Source organism: Oryzias melastigma, linkage group LG7 (assembly GCF_002922805.2).
Source record: "Oryzias melastigma strain HK-1 linkage group LG7, ASM292280v2, whole genome shotgun sequence".
Classification (NCBI taxonomy): domain Eukaryota; kingdom Metazoa; phylum Chordata; class Actinopteri; order Beloniformes; family Adrianichthyidae; genus Oryzias; species Oryzias melastigma.
Window position 1 is genome coordinate 15,702,964 of NC_050518.1, and position 15,003 is coordinate 15,717,966.

Sequence of the window (15,003 nt, forward strand, 5' to 3'; positions counted from 1 at the left end):
GAATAAAAGATAAAGTGAAATCGAACTAAAACAATTTATTTGCATCTCATAGATTGATATTTCCTCATTAACAGAGATTCTCTTTGCAAACCACATTGGATTTTTTTTCTACCACATTAGCAATCATTACATATTATTAATATTGCACAGCTTGGCTCTCCGATTTAATAATAAATAATTTAGAACTTTCTGGTCAAACAAAACCTCAAACAGTTTGGGATATTTTGTTTTTTTTCTTTGCCTGGGGAAAAAGTCACATGATTGAAATACAAAAAAATAAATAAAAATAAGAATTTGAAGGGATTACAATTATATAAAAACTCAACTTAATTCAAATTAAATATTAAAAGACGTTTTGTTCTTTTCTTAGATTTGGATTTTTTTAAACATTAAAAACAGGCCCCTGAAAAATAGGTAAAAAATTGTTCAAATTTGAAAAAAACTTTATTTAAATAAGCAAAAATGTGATTGGAGTAAGAAAAATAAAATACCAAACATTTTTATTTGAAGAAAAAACATTCTAAGACATGTTTTCTTAGACTAAAATTATTTTAGTATTGAAACATTTTTGTAACAACATTTTTTTTCTTGTGGAAGACATTTTTTCTTGAAATATGCATCTTTTTACTTTCTTTTGATTCCGTTTTTGCAGTATACACTGTAAAAAGATGTCCAACCACATAGACGAATCAGACACAGCAACAGAGCTGTTACCTTACACGTTCATTTTTCCCCCCAGACTTTATCTAATAGATATGGTAATGCCGTTATTGTAATCCATTTTGACCGATCCCTGTGAATGCTATTGAGTCATCACTTCAAGCCAATAAGCTTTGACGACTCGGCTGTCTGATCCTTTTTTGCTGCCAGTCAAATCTGCTTCTTTGTGGTGCACGGTGTGTTTCTGTAATGTTTCTACATTAAAACCACTACTTCTAGAGTTATCGCAGTCCAGTCACAGAGACACATCCCGGCCCACCCATCCTGAACCTGCTGAAAATACAGTAAATCCACAGTAGGGGTATGTAAATTGCAAAAAGATGGTGAGCAATTAACTCCATTGATTTCTCCATTTCTCCACCCACAGGGAGAATCAGCACCAGGTCATTCGGAGGTAATTTAAAACCAACTGTCTTCAGATAGCTTGATTAAAAGCTTGTTCTTTGGTTCAAAATAATCTAATGCTGCCAGAAAGACCATCTTACAAAAACAAGAGACAGTGTTCAGGTCTTACATAAAAGGGAAATATATACAAATTGTAAATGTATTAAGTATATATAAGTATTTAATTCATGCTATTTATTTTAGTTAATGCACATCTAGGCTAAAAATAATTGTTTATTCATTTTTTTACTTTGTTTTTGAATGGTGTTACCTTGAACGAACATGAATAAACAGGAAAGTTGGTTAATTTTTGTTTCTGTTTTTGCTTAATTCCTGAGAATAAAACAGGAATCATGCAACATAGTTGAGATTAATGTTAAATATTTAAAGACCCACTTCAATTAAAATTGTGTTTTTGCTGTTTTTTTAGCATTTAATTGTAACATTTTTTAGATGACCAAGGACATATATAAAGAAAATTAAGCCTAAAATTGCATTTGTGAGTATTACTTTATGCAAATTGTTGTAAATCCGGAGTAGATGAAAAAACGAAGCTTGAGAAAGAGCATATTTGTACAAAGAAAATTCACTGGGTGGGCTACAAGCTCCCTGCTTTGCTCCATTCTGATGCCTCCACTTGTAGTTGCATCCATGTACGTCTTTGTTTTCCGTATCTGAGCTGACATGAGTCAAAACTGTACTGTGTTCTCCATCAATTCAAGTTGTTAGAGTGTAATAGAGATCTCTTAATTATGGGTGATTAAACAAACAACTTATAAGTGAATTTATAATGAACCACTTCAATTCTATGTCCTAGAAAACGACAGGTTTTTGATAAAATGATCATAATTAAAAGACTACCGGTAACATTTTTAAAATAGATCAAAAGATAATTCGAGTGGGGCTTGAAAATGATAGTTTGAACAGAACTGGTCCAGTGATGGACTGGATGACCATGCAGAGTGTACCCTGCCTTCACCTGACTGACAGTAGCTGGGATAGGCTCCAGCAACCCCACGACCCATCTCCATAGAAGAGATTCATCAGCGAACCTCCAAGAAAGGTAGATAAAATGCTTCATTTGCCTATTGTAGCTTATCCAAACATTTTTTTCTCTACTTTAAAATTAACATTTTGATGAAAATTTTATTTTTGGTGTTTTAAATAGGTACTTTTTCTAATGATAGAGGGAATATATAAATAACATAAGGCTTACAATAATTTGTTTATTTTCAAATTATTGTCAGCCGGAACCTTTCAGATGGATAACAGGAAGTGAGGGCAGGCTAACTCCATTGTAATTGTCCACTCACAGCTTAGAGGTGAATTTCTAATAATCTTCTGTTGCTCTACATAAATTACATCCAAGGGAATTATTATTTTTTCTTTTTTTTTGAATAAAAATAGCACAATTATAATTAAAAATCCCTGGGAATACTTTGAAAACAGACCAAAAGATTATTGGAGTCTTTAAAAGATGTTGGAGTGATCTTTTGTGGCTATTCACATATATTTATAGCATCACGTTATTTTAGATGAAATATAAATGCCTATATTACACTGGATGCAATGATGACATTTGGTTTATTCCTACCACAGCTCTACTTTGTGTTTAGCCCCAATTAGCTGCACCATGCTAACATGCTAAAGCAACACAGTCACCTGCTACATGCTAGCATGCTAACTATGTAGCAACATAGCCATGAAAACACTATGTTTCCCAGACAGAGGGAGTAGTAAAGCCATGCTGTGATGAAGAGAAGACACAGAATCCAAACTGTGTTGTGATTCAACACAGTGTCCTGCTGCAGTGGTTATGTAACGGGGAGCCACAAGCCTCGTGGTGACAGCGCAGAGAAGACAGGAGGAAAATTGTAAGGGGGAGGGTAAAAGAATCACAGCAGAGCAGAGAGCAACAGACATATTGTGATAGGAGGTGATGATGGAGGAATGAACTGCAGCAAAGGCCAAGAAGGAGCGGAGAGGATGGAGGCGCTGCCCTCCCCCTGATGTACAGGCCGACAGAGGGAGCAGAGGAGGGGAAGGAGAGAACGGGCAAAGAAACAGTTAATCTGGGAGTGAAGCTCTTTGAACGCTCAAGCTTTCTGCCTTTTTATCATTTAGCTGGCAGACGCTGATCTGAATACTGATGGGATGCCTTAAGAACCACAGCGCTAGCATGTGTGTAGGTGACTGAGAAGGAGATGGAGTGAGAGGAGTCGATAAGAGGATAAAAGTGCAAGGCAATATGCAAATAAAGCACAGAGTTTGTGTTTATTTAACTAAAACTAACCAGCAGATATGTTAATTCATCCCATTTTTATTTTTATGTCATAAAAAGTTAAAAAATCAACTTAAAATCTGAGTTTTATTTTGAAAATCTGAATTGACGCTGTTATTAAGAGACAAAAATTGAGTGCTATCTTCCACCAGCCAACAAAATGCTGTTTTTATTTGATAAAAAAGGAAAATGAATAAATAGAATGAGATAAAATTACATTTAGATACAACTGATTATGGATCACTTGCATTACTACTGCATTACTTCTGTTCCTGCTACCCAGAAGCCCCATAAAGTCCGTCTAGTGCTATAATGGAGTGAGAGGAGTCGATAAGAGGACAAAAGTGCAACACAATATTCAAATAAAAAACAGAATTTTTAATCATTTGTTTTTATTTAACTAAAATTAACTAGCAGGTGTGTTAATTCATCATATTTTTTAGTTTTTCTGTCATAAAAAAACAAAAAAATCAACTTAAAATCTGAGTTTTATTTTGAAAATCATATTGACTCTATTGTTAAAAGGCAAAATTGAATGCTATCTTTCACCAGCACACAAAATGTTGTTTTTACTTGATAAAAAAGGAAAATGAATACAAAGAATGGAGATAAATTTATATTTTGACTTAACTGATCATGGATTCTTTGCATTACTACTGTATTACCTCTGTTCCTGCTACCCAGAAGCCCTATAAAGTCCGTCCAGTGCTGTGATCCATCTTCGTTTTTCCAAATCTAGACTGCACTGAATCCCTGGAGATGTCTTTATGAAGTAGGCCATCAAGCTGTAATGGGTCTCTTTGCCCTTGTAAATACAAACAACTGGGGTCCCTCACCAAATTACTGCTGAACGCCATTGTTGCAGCAAAACTGTGCCATAATGTACACAACATAAAAAAGATCCAGTGAGAGGAATGAAAAAATCCAGCTTGAGTTGTGACTTTAAGACACCCAGAGCTCCCTAGAGCATGAAATAATCAGAAATATACTGTAACAAAATGAAGAAACCAAAGATAATGGTTTGGATCCATCCATCCACACACATGCTCACAAAGGGACAATTCAAAGTCCAATCACACATTATAGACTTTTTCTTCCAACTCTGACATTTTCACTCAAAAAGCCCCCAAAATTCCAGGAAATCTTGAAACACCAAAAAGCCTTAAGTAGGTCGACTCACCTTCTCCACCAGTGGGAGGTCAGGTTTCCATAAACCTTCAGGAGAACTTTTTGGCCCCTGCAGGAGATCACCTGTGAAGAAGCAGCAGGATGTCAGTTCTTTCAGCAGAAGTAAAAAAAAAAAATGCTAATAGACTGTTAATGGTTTTTAATGACAATAAAAATGGAAATTAGCTGAGGATGTATCAGCACAATTAGCTTAAGTCTATTAGGAGATTGGATTCATTTCCTTGTGAAACGTTGTAACTAAGGAGAAGGAGCTCACAGAGAATGAACTTGGATATTAAATCATCAGCATTTTCTGGTCTCGATAATATTTGTTGCTTTTTTTGTTACTGTATTTTGCTATTTTGAAAGTTTCTGGATCCAACATTAATGGAACTTAATATTGTTGTTTGGAACTATTGTAGCCTTATGCGATTTGCACATTTAGAAACCATAATCACTCTATTTGAAAATATGTTAAAACTTTAAATTCCCACTCCAGTCATCTTCCGGAGCTCCAGTATTTATGGTCTTTGACTTACTGTAATATTTTAATTATTAACATTTATTGAATACATAAAAAATGTTAACATTTTTAACCTTTTAAAAGTAACTTTTTAACATAACTATGAATAAAAACAGACAGGAATATTAATCCACCTTAAATAACTTTTACTCTCCATAAAATATATATTCTGTCAAAATTGAGATGTTACAAGATAACATTGAGCCATTAATAACAATAATATAAAATGATCTGGGGGCCGGATCCGGATTGTAGCTTCTACTTCTGCATTTTTTGCCTGTTCCTGAATGATGATTTCAATTAAATAAAATACTCCAAAATGCAATTTTAAGCTTAATTTTCTTTTAGTATCGTGAGAAAAATGCCACAAGAACATGTTAAAAACGCCCAAAACACAATTTTCATTAGACAAAATTGTAACAAAATTACATGGAAAATAAATTATGCAACTTATGTACGACTTTTCAGTATATATGCAATTTTTTTCCTTACTTCTTGTGTGTGACTGGTGTTTCAGCTTGTGTCCACACCAGATCACTAGCTGAAGGAGGAAAAAGCATGATCAAATTTTTCAAAATGTTTAAGCATTTATTATATTTTAAAGCATTCTGTCGTCCAAATGAACTTTTTTGATTACTTTTGAGCACCTCTCCAAAACAGAAACGTCTACATTTTACTGGGCTGCATGGTGATGTGGTGGTTAGCACTTGCAGCTCGCAGCAGGAAGTCTCAGCAGGGAGCTGTGTGTGCATTTCACTGGTTCTCCCCGTGCATGCGTGGGTTTTCCCCAGGTGATTCCTCCCACAGTCCAAAGACAAACGTCTGACAGGTTAATCAGACATTCCAAAGGCTCCGCAGGAGGAAGTGTGAGCTCGTGGGCTTATCTGTGTGACCTCGTGATTGATCGGTGACCCGTCCGGGGTGCACTCATCCGGAAGACCTCACGACCAAAACGGGTAAAGAAATCTGTCTTGTATATAACTTTTTTGTTGATAAGGCCATTTTTGTTCCTTATTTTTGCTTTCAAATGCTCCATTTTTACCTCCATGGGTTAAAGCTTTTTTATTTTATTTGTCAATTTACACATATTTTTTGCTGCATTGTAATAAAATAGCAATATAAATAAAGATTGATGTGATTTGATTATGTTGGCACAATTTCCCTGAACATATTAGATACACAACAATTTGTTGTATATATATTTTTATAGGATTTACACAATATTAGAGTGTTGCTTCACATTTAGAGCTCAAGTTTGTCCAACAAAACACAAGTTTTTGCTATTATAACAAAAAAAAAATTACACCTCCACTTCTCATTTGTGTCCTTAAGTCCTTTTTTATCAGTTATTTTTACATGTTCTCTAAAGTCTTAGTGAACCAGGAAATTGCCTGTCTGAATCAGGTGGATCTGAGAGCGAGCTCCAAATAGAGAAGAAGAATGGAGTTGAACCCAGGTCACATGCCTTTTAATGGGTTAATGAAGCGCGTGCTGATAAGTCGCCATTGTCGAAAGAGATATAAATACCCATTTATTCACTTATTCGGAGTGGCTGCTGGACCAGACCACTAGCTTAGTGCTTTTATTCGTTTATGCCATCCTAACTTGATCTCTATTCACGTTTTAGCCCTAAATTTAACATGGAGTTGGAGGTTAAATCTTGAAAACAAGATGTAATTTAACAAAATAAAAAGTATAATAAGGAAGTAACACACAGTGAACTTTGGAAATGGATTTCTGGTTAAATAAACAGCCTTAAAAATCTGGATTATTTGGATTTTTGACACATAAATTAGTCAAGCTTTGATTAAAGTTTATTTATTTATTGGCTTATTTCTCAGCGACAGTGCACATTAAAAGCAGAACTGCAATGTGCTAGAATTAGCATAGAGGCTATGCTAATGCTACGTGTAAACAGATGGATGACGGGAAGTAAGGGCGGGCTTACTCCATGCCAAAAGAGAAAATGACAGGTTTTTTTGAAGAAAATTGTAGTGGAACTTAAAAAAAAATCTGTTTCTTTAACACAAGAGCGTCGAACTCAATCACACAAGGGGCCAAAATCCAAAACACACCTTAGGTCGCGGGCCGAACAGGATAAACATTTATTGAAGACTCTAAAACTGTAACTTTTTAACAAAATTAGGAACTAGATACCTGTGAGAATGCTGTAAGCTGAATTTGGCTGCTGAAGATGCTAGTGCTGATAGCTGAAGATGCTGAAATTGATAGCTAAAAATGCTGAGCTAACAGCTGAAAATGCTGAAGCTGATAGCCAGCTAAACATTATCTAAATGCCAAATTAGCCTAAAAAAACAGTGGGTTAGCCCAGGGGTCAGCAACCTGCGGCTCCAGAGCCGGATGTGGCTCTTTTATCTCTCCATGGTGGCTCTCTGGCTAGGCTTTTGGCTAATTTGTTACGCTAATTTGGAGTTTAGCTTCTATTTTAGCATATTGCTAACGTTTTTGATTAATTTTGTTTACTGATAAATTTTAGGCTATTTTGGAGTTCAGCTAGTAGTTAAGCAACGAGCTAGCTTTTTGGCTAATTTGGTCTCTACTGAGGTTTTTATGCTTATTTGGAGTTTAGCTAGTATTTTAGCAACATGCTAACATTTTTGGCTAATTTATTATTTAGTGGGGCTTTTAAGGTTAATTTAGAGTTTAGCTTCTATTTTAGCAACAGGAATTTTTTTTGACTAATTTATTGTACTGAGGAATTTAAGGCTTTTTTTAAAGCTTAGCTATTATTTAAGCAACGAGCTAGCTTTTTGGCTAATTTAGCGTCTCCTAAGGTAAAAGTTAAAATACAAAAAACAGAAAAATCACATTTTGAGAAATGCTAGTTTCTTTCTATATTTTTGATTTTATTTGTGCCAAAACATAGACATAAGTCATATTTTAAAAAATAAGCTAATGAATGCAAATCCAAATTTCAAGTCTTTTTTAATTTAAAGTAAATCTATGCGGCTCGGCTCCCTCTAGGTTTTCATCAGTAGAAAAAAAGTACAAATGGCTCTTTTACTGTTAAAGGTTGCTGATCCCTGGGTTGGCCAAAACAGCATGTAGCAGAAAAAAAAATAGCAAAACTTCCAAATAGCCGAAAAAACTGAAAAAAAGGCTAAATCAGCCATAACAGCTAGCATGTAAATATTAGCCTTACTCTAAAAAAGCCGAGAAGTGTGTACCTGCAGGCCCGGAGACCCAGCAGCGTTTTCAGGACCGCATTCTCAGGACCACATTCTCAGGACCCAGGCTTTTTTAACACAGCGCCCCTACTGGTTGGAGTTTGTTTTGTTACTTTCTAAAGACTTAACAAGGCACATTGCACACGTGAGTAGTAACAGTAAAAACATGATCGAAGCGCTGTTACAACTTAAACAACTACTTAATTTATCTAATAAATCATTGGAAATAATCAGTCATAGTCAAAGTTAAGGGTGAATGAAACACACCCAATTCTCACCATTATTAACATTTATTAAAAAAAAAAAAAACTATAAACGGCACCCAGCAGCAAGAAGGCGGTGTCTCAAAAAACATGTCCTGAAAATGTCCTGAAAATGTTGTTAGTCCTCCAGCCAGTAGGGGCGCTGTGTTAAAAAAGCCAGGGGCCTGAGAACGCGGTCCTGAAAATGCGGTCCTGAGAACGTTGTTGGCGGTCTCCGGGTCTGCAGGTTTATACTACTGAAAAAGCCTAAAAAACTAAGAGAAAAGCCTAAATTAGCTAAAATAGCTAACATGTTGCTGAAATATTAGCTAAACTCCAAAATAGTCTAAAAAAATCTTGTAGTAAATGCCAAAATAGCAGAATTTTTAAAACTTTAAAACCATAGCTTTTTAACATAACTATTAATACTAAAAAGGCAGGAATGTTTTTCCAGAATAAATCAACTTAAACCTTGACACATGTGCCTTAACCCTTTAACACCGCAGCTCCAGTGTTTTTTAAAAAGTTACAGTAAGTTTTAGTAAGAAATCCTGATGAGAATATTAAAATACATTAAGAGTCAACATTTTTCTCAGCTTGATCAGAAATACTCATCTCCCGTCTCTTACCCAAATCAAACATTTTAAATATTGAAGCTAACAAAGTGAAATTTCTTTTAAAAAAGGCAGCTTGAATAAAAAAAAAAAAAAAAAAAATTGATGAAATCCAAATCTCCTACAACGATGACTCTCCAGCAAATGTGCATGCTCACAAACTGTGACTAATATTGTTTGTTTGTTTGTTCTCAGCTGAAATGTGTCAGTGGTAAGTCATTCAGGAAGCTGATTTTTCTCTGAGCTGAGCTCCTATGTTTTCATGTGAACACAGTGTGTAGTTGAGATGCTATATTTGGCAGATAGACTAACTCCAGGCAAAAACTGTGACCAAAAATGTGCTCATGCAGGGACGCAACAGCAAAGCATCATCTGCATGAAATGACAGCTTTCTTCCCCAAATACAGAATACTACAACACTTCATTTTACTGTTTTATGAACTATTTTGATTATTCAAATCGCATTTTTCTTTTTTTTCTACATTTTAAAAAAAATCTTTAGATGCTTCACTTTTTATATCAATTTTTTTATAATGGTGACCCGATTTCCTTAAAGTTCTGCACAAAAATATCTTAATTTATCTTTTTATATATATGATCTGGTTTGCTTCTGGTTGCTTTCTGAATGCAAATGTTGTTGCATTATGTTGTTTTCATTACACTCAACTGCCTTTAGAAACAAAAGTATCACCTTAAACTAATTTTTATATTGCAATATATAATTTATTGCTGGAAAAACTGCATATTTAATTCATTTTGCATTTGGAAAAAAATAAAAACAGTTTAGAAAAGCAGGTAGAATTAATGGGCAAGTTGTTGCCACATTTAATCAATAAAGAGATGGAATAATGATCATTAAGTTCAATAAAAATGTGTACATGGTAGATGTGGTAGAATCCAATTTTTAACAACAAAGAAGGACTTTTGCCAGGAAGCACAAAGTTTTCAGAGACGTCAGATGGATGTTGAAAGATTGTGTCAGACCCGACAGTTCATTCATGCATCAAACTGAAAGTCCTCCCAGCATTCTCGAAGTAGGCAGTGCACCCTTTACTACATTACATGGTTTCCTGCAGACGCAGAAAGGTATAATTTGTCAGCTTTTAATCATAGTTCCGGTGACAAAACTCCAAAGCTTAAATGTTGTTTCAGTCTAAAAATACTGAGATTTATCTTTGCAGCTGCTTGACTAACATAAAATAACATTGGACGAATTTGGATTGTAAATATGAAACATGTGGGATGAAATGTAGGAAATTTATAGTAAAAAAAAGAAGAACTGCCACGCTAAAATCCTTCCCAGCTAAAGATGTTGAATTTTAGCTCCAAATCGTATCCCTGGAATCCTGTTAACAAAATCGGGTGCTCCTGTAGTGTGAAAGGCATCATCTATCTTCCACTGGGGATAGACTTTCCCCTCCTCGGTGCAGAAAGAAATGAGACACCCCAGCCTGCTGTCAGACTCCATGCCCCTGCGTTGCTTATTTTTTTCACACCCTGTCAGACAATGCCATCTCCTCCTCAGCGGCAGAAATGACAACGTTAACCCTAACACTTACAAAATGCTATCCTGCCGCTTCGCACCTCGCCCTCTGTATTTGGCACATGATGTTCCACGAACTCAGAGGAGCAGCAAAACAAAAAAAAGGGCGTAAACGCCAACCTTCACGTTACCCCCTTTGTGGGTTGAGTTTGAAGAGACAGAAATGATTCAAAAGTTTGAACTTAAATATAGTCTTCTTGTTTATTTTCTTCATGTAATGTGTGGAAAAACAGCATAACTAAGAATAATAAACGTGAAATTATTGTTTATTTAATGTCAACAGGCAAATCTGTATGAACATGAAGCCAAAGACTTCAACCTGTAGAGTCCAACAACTTTTCTGTCCAACATTCTCACTAAACCATTTCCATATTAACCTCCTGGGTCCAGTTTTTCATCAACTGCTGTGTGGGATGGAACATAGTGCTCACGTAACCCGTGTTCTGTCAGAGTTTACAGAAAACCGTGGGTCAGGCCGGCCTTTTGAAGAGAACAAATACCAATCATCCCCTGATAAGATACTTCCGGTGTAAGGGGATGTTGACCTGCCGTAACCAGGAACACAACAAGGGAGGGAGCATGAATGCCACAAATGCACAACTCTGCAGGAGGAATGTAAACAGTACAGGAGGTGAGGTGAGAGCCTCACACTTACATAAACAAGGAGATTGGCAACACTGCAGAAGGATATATATATATATATATATAATTAGATCTCTATCTATATAGAAATAGAGAAACAGAAATTGAGAATTTCTAATTATACAGTCTAATAATCACAGCAATCTTCCTCTCCGATCACTCCGATTGAGAGGTAGAGATATGTAGCTAGTTATATAGAGGGAAAAGAGAAAGAAACAGAGAAATACAGACATAAGGAGAGAGTTGAGTTCCAAAATACCTTTAAAAACGAATCATTACACAAAGCAAATGTTCACATCAAAAAAGAAAATAGATAGAACTAGAAAAGCTCCAAGCTGGTGTGAATCCTTTTTGCTGAAAGTAGTCGCTGAAGATGCTGAGGCTTTTCACTAAAAATGGTAATGCCATTTACTATAAGTGAAAATGCAAAACTATTCGCATATTGTTAAATTTGCTAAAAGACTGGAAATTTGGTTAAAGTACTATGAAAGAGCGCTGAAGTTGACCTAAATTTCAGAAAAAATTGTAGTAAAATTGCTTAAAAACCCCTAAAACGTGCTAATTTGGCAAAATATTTAGTGTGTTGCTTAAATGTGAGTTAAAATCCAAATTAGCCTAAAAAACTTTATAGATGACAAATTAGCCAAAAAAGTTAGCTGTGGCCTAAAATTCAAATTAGACAAAGACGTTAGCATGTTGCTAAAACAGAAGCTAAACTCCAAATGTTTTGAAAGTTACTAGAAAAGATTAAGATAGATAGATAGATAGATAGATAGATAGATAGATAGATAGATAGATAGATAGATAGATAGATAGATAGATAGATAGATAGATAGATAGATAGTGTTTGTTATTTCAGCACCATGGACAGCTCCATAAAGGTTAATGGTGTTTACTGTGGAAAATGAGGCGTTCACTGTCATGTTTTTGTTTTGTTTTTTTGGAAGAGCGCATCCGCTTCAGTGTTTGGGGGGAGTGACGCCCCATGCAGCTGCCGTTGATCGCAGCCCTTCGCGCGCGCATCCTCCTCTTCATCACCATCATCATCACAGCGTGAGGGCGGCCTTGTCAATATCCAACGTGACGGTAAAGGGGGAAAAAAAGCAAACGTGGCTCTGGGATGCTTCAGTCAGCTGTGAACCCAGATGCATTTCAGCTCGTGGAGCAGATTTGATGAATGATTAAAACACCACCTGCACCTAATCCCATGTAGAAAGCGGGATGCTCCACCTCCTCCTCCTCCTCTTTCTCCTCCACCTCCTCCTCCTCCTCCTCCGCGGTGCTGATGGTTTGTTAGAGGGAAAAACAATGACGCGAGCTATGGCTCCTGGCTGCGCTGTGACAACCAATTACATAACGTCAATGCCGAGCGCTCGCATTAACATTCGAGTCCATATTTGCCCAGAAGTCCTGAAGCACAAAACGGCCATTTTTATCTGTTTCTTCTTCTTTTTTAAAAAAACATCAAGTGAGGTGTTGAACTTGTAAAGCTGCTCTTGCACTAGAGAGGATGACGCCTTGGAGGGAGATGCTCCATATTTATGCTCATCCAGCGAGAGTGCGCGTAAAATGGCCCTTCAAAAACACACCATATTCCTTACATGCCAGTAAAATCCAAATGCATGATGGGACTTCTGCGTTCATACAGAGAGGATGAGGTCAAACGTGTGCAAAAAAAAACTCCGCTCTTTAATATATGCAATAAATGTTTGTGCAGTTTGGATGCAAAGGAGTAGAATTCAAGGTGATGACAGACGGATGATCTTCATCCTTGGCGCGTGCACACAGTACATCATGTAACATGACGCATGCAGGATCCCAAACTGCAAACATGAATTGTTGTTTTTTTCTGAACGATCTGTACACTTGGCACTGCAGCGTGACGGAGGGATGAGGCGGCAGAGCGATGCGTCGCCCTTCGCGCAGAGGATGCTCGGATCCTCCGTTGGTGCAGTGGATGTGCCATCAACACAGAAAACAACGCGCGCGCTTCACTTACCAGAGGTGCTGCTTCTGGTGCTGAGGTGCAAAGGCAAGCCTGGGTAGTCTCAAGCCACTCGGTATCACCCCCCCACTCCTTTTTTTGCAGTGACAGAAGGTGACCCTGCTTTTCTCCGCGAGACTCCACATCCACGAGATCACGATGCGCGCAGCAAGGGGGAGCTCCACAGCCACAGCACAGGCGCGCGTCGGATGGAGGGATGGCCCAGCTTTTTACTCTCAATGGACGACACAAATAGACTGCAGTGAGCCGAGTGAGCTGATTCAACGAGGAAAGGCGAGTTTTTAAAACTCCCCCTCCCAGCACTGTCCGTGTAAATATGGAAAGAAGCTTTGATGAAGATGGAATTTTAAAAAAGTTGTGTTTGATTTGCGCAAAATAGTCCAGTTTCTATGATAGTGTGCTGTTTTTCTTTCAAAATATTTAATTTCTAAAAAGTTATATCAATGTTTTCATGGGGAGAGCCCCAAATGGGGTTTCCACTGACGGACCAATAGAAAGCGAGCTTTAAGACAGAGCGCAGCCTCCTGTTGTCGGAGAACACGCCCACATTGCACTACAGCACAGAGGAAGAGGAGGAGGAGGAGGATGGTGTGTTTTCTTCTGGTTTTTTTTTTTTTTTTTTTTTTGCTCTCGCTGCCTGACAGGCCGACTGACTCATCCGCTCGTGGAAGAGCATGAAACAGATCCGTGGAGCTGTAAGGTTGAACATTTTGTGCCAAACTGTTCATCCCAATTTGTTTCATCTTCCCCACCAAAAAAAAAGCAAGATGGAAGCAAAGAGCAACCATTTGGATGCAACCAAGTATTGAGACACTGTTTGGATAATATTAGATAAACTTTTATTGTCTTCCTGAAAATCAGTCCATTAAATCGTCACCCAAAAAATTCAAGATTTCCACCCAAACAAATGAGATTTCAATGGAAAACCCAATGTCTTTTTTTATTTTTTTCCCATTCAAGTTTTATTGATAGAGGGCATTGACAAATAAGGGTCCTCATCCAAAATGGGAAGCATCTCAGGTGAATTCACACTATGGCTCCTGAGAATGTATTGGGCAAACAAACTATGGGGTTCCATTTGTGCCAAAAATGTGCTTTTGGGTATAGAAGGAGCCTTTGTGCGAATTTCCACTCTAATCCCTAACTTCTAAAGTGTAACCGACTGTTATTAAAAACAACTCGGACACCGTGCTCACTACTTTTCTTTCGTTTTTCTAAACTCCGGATATGACGTCACCGATTTCACAAAGTGAAATTCCAATCACTATGAACATTTCACAACGTCTATCTGTGACTCCACTGTATCATGATGATGAAACTGTGAATAATATATTTAAAAATTACATTCAAGCATGTTTTTTTTTTTGCTAAAATTATTCCAACGCAATGCATTGTGGTCTATATTTGCTAATGTATTGAGCATCCATGCATCCTAGTTTTTTACAAAGACTTCTGGGAAATTTCTAGGACACTCGATTTTGTAACTGTCGATTCGGGCAGCACTACATAATGGCGAACGCACTTAATGGTGAAATCGTGAGTACGGAAGGAAGAGACTTGTTTTGGCACAAATTGAACCCCATACCTGTTCCCCCCTAATTGAATATGTATCAATTAGGATCTGCCCGTCACCTGGAAGAAAATTTGGAAACGAGAATGAAAACGAACTTCACATAAAATCATCGCGTGAGAAC

At 36.9% G+C, this 15,003-nt stretch overlaps 1 protein-coding gene across 2 annotated transcripts in view; it reads right to left on the reverse strand.

The window, feature by feature from the left end:
• The window catches only part of LOC112158741 (protein kinase C and casein kinase substrate in neurons protein 1), a 41,400-nt gene extending 27,685 nt beyond the window's left edge, over nt 1-13,715 (reverse strand). Inside the window, exons 1-3 of one of the 2 annotated variants that reach the window (XM_024292237.2) lie at nt 13,304-13,715; nt 5,568-5,616; nt 4,566-4,636 (exon numbers count right to left, since the gene is read on the reverse strand). The gene's annotated coding sequence lies outside the window, so the exon portion shown is untranslated. The remainder of the gene's footprint in view (nt 1-4,565; nt 4,637-5,567; nt 5,617-13,303) is intronic. The other variant, XM_024292236.2, reaches the window with a different exon arrangement.
• Between the last annotated feature and the right edge of the window lie 1,288 nt (nt 13,716-15,003).